Source organism: Panthera tigris, chromosome B2 (genome assembly GCF_018350195.1).
Source record: "Panthera tigris isolate Pti1 chromosome B2, P.tigris_Pti1_mat1.1, whole genome shotgun sequence".
Lineage (NCBI taxonomy): Eukaryota > Metazoa > Chordata > Mammalia > Carnivora > Felidae > Panthera > Panthera tigris.
In genome coordinates, this window is record NC_056664.1 from 12,107,639 (window position 1) to 12,116,450 (window position 8,812).

The window sequence follows — 8,812 nt, forward strand, 5'->3', positions numbered from 1 at the left end:
GCATATCTTGTCTTCCCTCTCACAACTGACTCAGGAACTGGGCCAAAAGGAGTCTGTAGGGCTGTAGACAGCTGAAGGACCTGGCGAGGGGAAAGACAGAGAAAGCAAAGTGAGCCAGAGTAACAGGCATGGCTACTTTGACATCTCCCCCTGCCGCCATCTATCTATCTATCTATCTATCTATCTACACGCACACATATATACATATGTACAACCATATATACATACATATGTGTATACATAGTATGTATATACATATTGAATATTATAATCAATTGAGTATATATTTGAATATATGCATTGAACATATACAATTGAATATATGTATTTATATTAGTCAGGGTTCTCCAGAGAAGCAGAACCAGTAGAACCATATATATATATATGGTGAGTGAGAGAGAGAGAGACAGACAGAGAGAGAGAGAGGGAGATTTTTTTTCTAGGAATTGGCTCATGCAGTTGTGGAGGCCCAAACTCCCACAGTCTGTCATCTGCAGGCTGGAGAACCAGGGAAGCTGGTGGTGTAATTCAGTCTGAGTCTGAAAGCCTGAGAATCTGGGGACAATGGTGTAAGTCCCTGTCTGAGTTCGAATGCCCGAGAACCAGGGACACCGATGTCCAAGGGCAGGAGAAGACGGATGTCTCAGCTCAAGCAGAGAGAACAAATTCACCTTTCCTCCATCTTTTGTTCTATTCTCAACCGATGGGAGGATACCCACCTGCACTGGTGGGGACAGTCACATACAAAGTCGCTCCTGTGGTTTTGTTATATTATATAAGATTCCATGTTCTCAGCAGACTCCCTCTAGTCTGTCTCGGTCTATCTGCCTTTCTCTCTTGCTGACTTTTGAAGAAGCAAGCTGCCATGAATCCTACAGTTGCAAGGAAATAAATTCCGCCAACCACCTAGGAAGCTTGGAAGCGGGTCCTTCCCTAGTCAAGCCTCCAGATGGCAGCCGTGGCCAGCATCTTGAATGCAGCCTTGGTGGACCCATCTACACTGTTCCTGGACTTCCAACCTCAAGAAACCTTGAAATTCTTTAAGCCTTTGTGTTTGTGGTAAATTCTTATACACCATAGAAACCGATACAGTCAATAATGCTACAGACTATTTTTTCAATACTTTTTTTCAAGCCTTCAATCATTTCAAGATTTCTGGATCCTTATGTTTTGAATGTTTCTTATAAGCAGCACATAATAGAAAAAAATTAACCATCACATTATTCAGTTGAATACATATGTGTATGTATGAATGCATGGACCTATATATGTATATGTGTGTGTACATGTGTATATTCAATTGCTCTCCTTAAGTCTTTGGGTTTTACTCCATTCATCGTCATCTCTCTCTCTCTCTCTCTCTTTCAATTTCCAACACTATTTTCTTTCTTACTTCTACTTGTCTGCCAATCTCTCCTTTAAATAGAGCCATGAGGGGTGCCTGGGTGGCTTGGTCGGTTAAGCGTCCGACTTCGGCTCAGGTCATGATCTCACGGTCCGTGAGTTCGAGCCCCGTGTCGGGCTCTGGGCTGATGGCTCGGAGCCTGGAGCCTGCTTCTGATTCTGTGTCTCCCTCTCTCTCCGCCCCTCCCCCATTCATGCTCGATCTCTCTCTGTCTCAAAAATAAATAAATGTTAAAAAAAAATTTTAAATAGAGCCATGATATGAGACTTAATTTCTTTTTTTTTTCCTTAAGTACACTCCACGCCCAACATGGGGCTTGAACTCATGACCCTGAGACCAAAAGTTTCATGCTTTACCGACTGAGCCAGCCAGGCGCCCTGAGACTTCACCATTTTTATTTGTTTTCTTCTACCTTGTTTTCCTGTTAAAATTTTTTTATATGCAAAGTGGTTGAGGCTTATAGTTGATGTTTATCTGTTTTTCACTTAAGTAGTCTCCAAACACCCTTTCCCATGGTCAGTGACCTTCTACAGAGAAATGTCCCCACCCTTGTTCTAAGCAAACACTAGAGTGTCGTACCAAACAATGCTGCCTGACTACGGAATGTTGGGTAGCATTCTTTGCAGCCCAGCCAATCTGGCAGGGAAAACATTCAAGAGGGCTCTTTGTGTTGGAGCAAAGCAGCGGGACAGGACTAAGGCAAAAATGGTAACTCAGGCCAACGTGCTGGCATCCGTGGGATTGATTCCTACAGGTTTAATATAGCTCAAGCTAAGAGAGTTGTTACATGTTGTTGCAAACTCAAGCACCACTAGAACTGACTATTGAGATTGGCAACGGGAACCAAGGGCAAAGTGCTTGGAACGAATATATGGTTTTTCTCCAAGATAGGCTGGGAAAACATGTCCGTCAAGACACCGCCGTTCTGATGTGTGTCTGAAACTATGTGGAAACAACTGAGTGGAGCAGAGGCTGAGGATTTTGTCATCGGAATGAGAGAGATTCAGGTTCGGACCTCAGCTGCGTGCCTGCTACCTGAGCTGTACTCGGGCAAGGTCGTGGCAGGAGATTTCAGCCACTGGGTCAGTCTGGGGAGAGAGATATAATGGGGCAGACAGAACGCTCAGCACTTCATCCATATAGACATAATCGATTCCAATTTCCAACTATATCTAAACAGGACCAGTCCTATCTGGGGTAATGAGACAATGCATTTTACCTATGGAGACTACTTTGTGCCAAGCTTTTAAGAACTATAGGTAATGAAAACATTTGTAGTACTGTTTCCAGTGTGTGTGTGTGTGTGTGTGTGTGTGTGTGTGTTTGGGGTGGGGAGATATTCCCCACACCACCAAGAAATTCTTGGATACAAGCTGGGTGTACTGCAATTCAACTCAGTTCTGACACTTGTCAGATTCCATAGGTGAAGGGCTCAAACAAGAGTGCCTTGCCCTCAACCCCCTCCTTTCAGGGATCAATCACAAGGCCAGAAGGGAAATATTTCCAAATAAATGGACATGCTTTTTTCTTTTAATTTTTTTTAATGTTTATTTATTTTTGAGAGAGAGACAGAGTGCGAGGGGGGAGGAGCAGAGAGAGAGGGAGACACAGGAATCCGAAGCAGGCTCCGGTCTCCGAGCTGTCAGCCCAGAGCCCGACGTGGGGCTCTAACTCACGAACCTCAAGATCATGACCTAAGCCGAAGTCGGACGCTTACCGACTGAGCCCCCCAGGCGCCCCGGACATGCTTTGTTAACGTATTGGAAGACTCAATATAGTAAAGATGCCAATATTTCTCAAGTTGATCTATAGATTCGATGTGATCCCAATTAAAAGAAAAATCACAGCAGGATTTTTTTTTACAGAAATAGACAAACTTATTCTAGACTTTGCATGAAACGTCAGAGGAGCTACATAGCCAGAACAATTTTGAAAAATAACAAAGAACTCGCATTACCAACTTTTATCACTCGTAGTTACCAAGATAGTGTGATTTTTGCATAAGGATATGCATGTAGTTCAATGGAATAGAAAATGCAATCCAGGAACAGACCCACACAAATATGGTCAACTTATTTTTCACAAAGGTACAAAGACTAATTCAACAGAGAAAGGATAGTCTTTTCAACAAATGACCTAACACAATTGGGCATCTATATATCTCACACTTTATACAAAATTTCACTCAGACTTTATAGTTAAGTCTATTTTTTTTTTAATTAAAAACTTTTGGAAGAAAACAGGAGAAAAACCTTTATGATCTTATCAGGAAGAGTTCTTGGATATGGCAACAGAAAACATAATCTGTAAAAGAAAAAAGATAGAGTGAGCATCATCAAGATTTAAAAATGAAAACATTTTGGTCTCTGAAAGACAATGGCAGACAATGAAGAAACAAGCCGCCGACCTGGATAAAATATCTTCAAATCTCATATTCATCAAAGGATTTAGATCCAGTATTTATTAAAAAAAACTCTCAAAACTTAACAGATAAATCAATTTAAAGACAGGATCTGTCTAGATGCTTCTCTAAGATAAAGGGATGTCAAATAAGTACATGAAAACATGTTCAACACCATTACTCATCATGGAAATGAAAATTAAAGCCACGATGAAATACAACTACACGTCTGTTAGAACGGCTGAAGCAAAAAGCAAAATATAAAACTTGCAATTCCGAGTAATGGTGAGGAAACAAAACAACTAGAACTTTCATGCATTGCCGGGGGCGAATGTAAAATGGCCAATCATTCTAGGAAAGAGTTTGACAGTTTCTTATGAAGCAAAGCACACCCTTACAATCCGATCCAGCAGTCCCCCCGCCCCCAAGTATTTACCCTAGATAAATGAAAACATTGGTGCTCTCAAAAACCTGTAAGTGAACATTTATGGGAGCATTCTTCATAATCACTCAAACGAGTCAACAACCTGAATGTCCTTCAGTGGATGAATGGAATCACAAAACTGGAGATCCCTGCAGTGGAATACGATTCACCATAAAAGGATACCAACTACATGGCTGAATCACAAATGCATCATGCTGAGTGAAAGAAGCCAGTCTCAGGGCTACGTGCCATATTGTTCCATTTATATTACATTCTGGAAAAGGCAAAAGTGTAAGGAGAGAGATCAGTGGTTGACAAGGGTTAGGAATGGGAGAGGGTTTGGCTCTGAAGAATAGCATGAGAGGATTTTGGAAGTGACAGAACGGCTCTGTTCTCTAATTGTGGTGGTAGCTATGTTGATGCAGGTGTTAAAATTCAATGACATGTACACCCCGAAAGTTAATTTTGCAGTATGCAAATGAAAACAAATAGGTAAGACTATACTTGGATTATGAAGAACCTCAAGAAAATGATTAGTATAAAATTTAAGACCGTGGTTGCTTTCGGAGTTGGGGGGGGTAGCTGTGTTTGGGATAGAGTATGTGGGGGAGACTTTGGGGTGACTGGCAAAGTTCTATTTCTTTACCTCATAATTATTCACTAGGCTAACACATTTGTGTGGTTTTCTGTATCTATATTTTGACAATAAAAGGATACGTAGATATTGAACCAACAAAATTTCAATGTGATTTTACGTAAAACTTGCCGAGAAGGTAAGTTCTAAGGACTGGTAATGTCCTGTTTCTCAAGCTGGATGATAAGTATTTAAGCATCTATATTATCAGCATAGTTAATATACACATTATCAGTATAGTGTACTCTCAACAGATACGATTTATACCCTCTTTTGTATATATGAATTAGTTCATAGTGGAAAAAAATCCTTCAAATTACACATTACCCAGAGCTTTTTCAAACATGCCGAACAACTATATATTATTTACCAAACTAGCGTTTTCCTAAACACCTATTTTATGCCCAGTATAAGCAGGATCTTTTGAGGTGCATGGGGGAAATACAGAGTTACTTGAATATTTTACATTGAGGATGGATTCATGTGTTATTCATAGAAAAAATTGAATTAAAAGTAAGAAAACTACAAAACTTTTTTCCTGCTTCAGAAAATTAGAATCTTATTCAGGAGAGGAGAACACAAATGGGAAGACCGTGGAGAGTGTTAGACTGATCTTCTGGACCTTCTGCTGTGCACGGTGAGTGTGTAAATAAGTGTGCCGTGGGGCAAGGATGTGCAGTTTGGGGGAGAACTGATGCCCATTAGTTGTGTCCCAAACTACATGCATATTCACCCCAGCCACACTTAAGTGAAAGTTTATTAGACTTTTAAGCCCCTTTGTTCCAGGAGAATATATAAGCACCAAACGACATATTTTAAGTTGCAATTCAACAGGAACATAAGTTATCAGAAACAGAACTTTATTTTACAGGCAGCTTCTCAGGGTTGCCCCTATTTTAAATGGCAAAATACACCTACTTATGTACTTAGCATTAGAAAGCCAAAGGAAGTAAGCCTCCGATTTCTCTATTGTGTTATAGTTCATTACATTTTCTTACACTTCAGCTGCCTTCTGACCCTTTTCCATCACCTCGATACCTTAACATTCTTCTATTTCTTTGCTGTTCCTTTAGAAAGGGAACAGCCGGAGATTGTTAGCTTACTGTTGATTTGGAAGAGCCAGTGGGCTCTTTGCAGGCACCCTTTCGGGGGGCGCTAGAAATGACTCCCATTGGGATCTCTGCATCTTCGGAGCCTCACAGTTAAGCTGAGCATAATTAGGGGGCCACATCATTTAGTGTCCAAACTGGAAACTTGCGAAAAGGGGTGCCCCCAGTCACTGTATAAACGGGGGCTGTCCTGGGTAAACAGGGACACACGTCATCCTGGTCAGAAGCAAGCTGGAGTGTCCAGAGGAGAGTAAGCAGGAGGGCACAGGTACCTGAGATGGTGATGTGTGAGGAATGCGGACAGCGGCCATGACTGTCTGGTCGGAGACATGGAGGCCAGGGTACCATGACCATGGGCTGGGGCTTCGGACATCGCATGGGTAACTGACCTGGACAACCTCTATAAGCCTAGTTCCTACCACTGATGGAAAAGCACCGCATCTGCAAGGTTGTGATTATGTGTTTTATGCGTGAGTCTCTGTTTCGTGGTGTGAGAGTTGGGTGAGTGTGTGAGGGGGTGTGGTGGAAGTGGCTTTTGTCAAGGCCCCCTCCTTGTGGCTCACTTTCTGGACGCTGCTCTATTTTTATGGTGGATGCTGATTTCGAATAGGGTCGGCTCACTGCTTGCCTTTCTTGAGTTGGCATAAAATCTGCTGTGATTTCTAGAGGGTTCAACGTGACTTTTTCTTCCTGAGTTGTAGCAGTTTATGAAGCCACACCCGTGGGTCATGAGCACACGTGTGGAGGTGCTGGTGAGGTGAGACCTCTGCTTGACTCACGAGGGCGGAACCGGAGGGGAACAGAGGGTCCTGGAAGGCGCGGAGAGGAGAAATGCATCATATACAGAGAAATGGAAGCAGAGAGTCCCCAGAAACAATCCTACCCATGAGCAACCATGTCCTCACCTCTCTCTTATCACATCTCTGCCCACAGGTCTAATACGATGGCATTATTATTAGCATTATTGAAAGCACTATCAGTAACATGTCTAACATGCACACGCCTAACGTCTTTTCATTCATCAACGACACGTATCTATGGGGCCCCACCATGTGCCACTCTACATACTAGGGACAGAGTAGTGAGCATGACAGGCAGGATCCATGCCCTCAGGGAGGTGGGGACAAGTGTAAACAAATACACACAGTTGAGATAATCTCAGAGAGTGAGGTGTGCCATGTAACCGAAAAGCTCAATCCACATTTATTGAGGGTTTGCTCTGTGCCCGACGTTGATCTACACGCTCTATGTGTGTTAGTTGACTTAAACCTCTGGGCACTTTTATACTGCCCGTGACATCATTATCGTCCCCATTTTATAGATGAGGAAACGGAGGCACAGAAAGCAAGATTAAGTCATCGTCCAGGGCCACGCGCCAGTAAGGGGTAAAACTAAAATTTAAATACAGACCATCTGATTCTGAGCCCACATTCTTAGCCATTATGTCACATGCTAAGAGCCCCTGAGGTCCAGGGAGGGTAAAAGGTGCTGGGCGGACTTAGGCCGTGGCTGGGATGAGAAGCCTGTGTTAAATAGAGTGGCCAAGGGAGATGTCTCAGAGGAGGGGGCATTTCAATTCAAACCTAAGTTATGAGAAGTAGCCAGACATGTAAAATCCCAGGGTAGAATTTTCCAGGCCTAGAAATCAGCTAGTACAAGGATCGTAAGGCAGCAAAGAGCTGGCATTGTTTGAGTGACAAAACGAGAGGAGTGGGATGGTCATAATCTTCATGAAAAAGGAATCCGAATTCAAAGCAGAAAAATCTGGCTGACTACTTGAGTATCAGTTTCTTGGTCTACAAAAAGGAGATGACACAGCTGGCCTTACCCACTTGTTACAGAATTCAAGTGGTGGCATGATTATAATCACAGCTCCTAATAACATGTCCACAGTAAGCAGAGCCTGGCTATCTCGCCTTTTCCCATAAGAACACGTCCATGTTACCAGTTCATATCTAACGGAGCAGATACTGTGTACCTTGCACAGCCCACATGTCATGAAAGTCATCACATGTATCTTTCGGAGGGTACCTATCACCCCCATCTTGTTGATGAGAAACGGAAGCTCTCAGAGGGCGAGTAATACTACCCACGTCACGTCTCTAATGGATACGATAAGACTGTGCTTCTAACGCAGTTTTGTCCTACTTCAAAGCGCAAGGTGTTTTTCTACCCTCCTTTGTCAATTGCAAACTCAGGCGTAGCCGGCAGGGGACAACGTCTCGTGTGTATTGTAGCATCGCCCAGATGCAGACACCGTGCAGGAAATCTTTGGATGGTGGCTGTGATGAAGACGGTGATGGTATTGACGCCATGACAACGGAGTAAAGCAAAGCGAACTGGAGGGGCGGATTGCTTCAGCTGCGTTCCTGTCCTCGGGTGTCCAAAGGCGCCTCACAAAAGGACGTTCTTCCACTGCTCTGAGGCTGTGCGGGCTTGGCCTGAGAGAATCAAGAATAAAGCTGATTGCAAACTTGGTGCATAACAGAGAAAATAAAGACATCATTTACTGACTGATTTGGACTAAGAAAAGATGTATTTACTTGCAGTTTATTATGTTGAATGTGACAGGCATACATTTGTGCTTTTTATTGAATGATGGCTTACTACATACAGGAATTGGTGCAATTTGTAATGCAGATTATGTTTTTAAACAAAAAAGGGTGCAAATACACTGATGACTGTCACATGACTTGCTCTGCACTTCTCAAAAAGTGGCTTGAGCGTGGGTGGCACTACAAATAAACCCTAGATGCACAAATGTAATTTCCAAAGAAGATGATTCTGGGCGGCTTCCAATTCAGTCGGGCAGATTTAGACAGAAGAAATCCATAGCTAA

The 8,812-nt window shown here is 42.8% G+C and overlaps 1 non-coding gene across 1 annotated transcript; it reads right to left on the bottom strand.

The window, feature by feature from the left end:
- Positions 1-1,706: 1,706 nt before the first annotated feature.
- On the bottom strand, positions 1,707-1,779 carry TRNAK-UUU. Its single transcript has one exon. It is a non-coding gene; the product is annotated as a tRNA-Lys (tRNA).
- Positions 1,780-8,812: the final 7,033 nt, after the last annotated feature.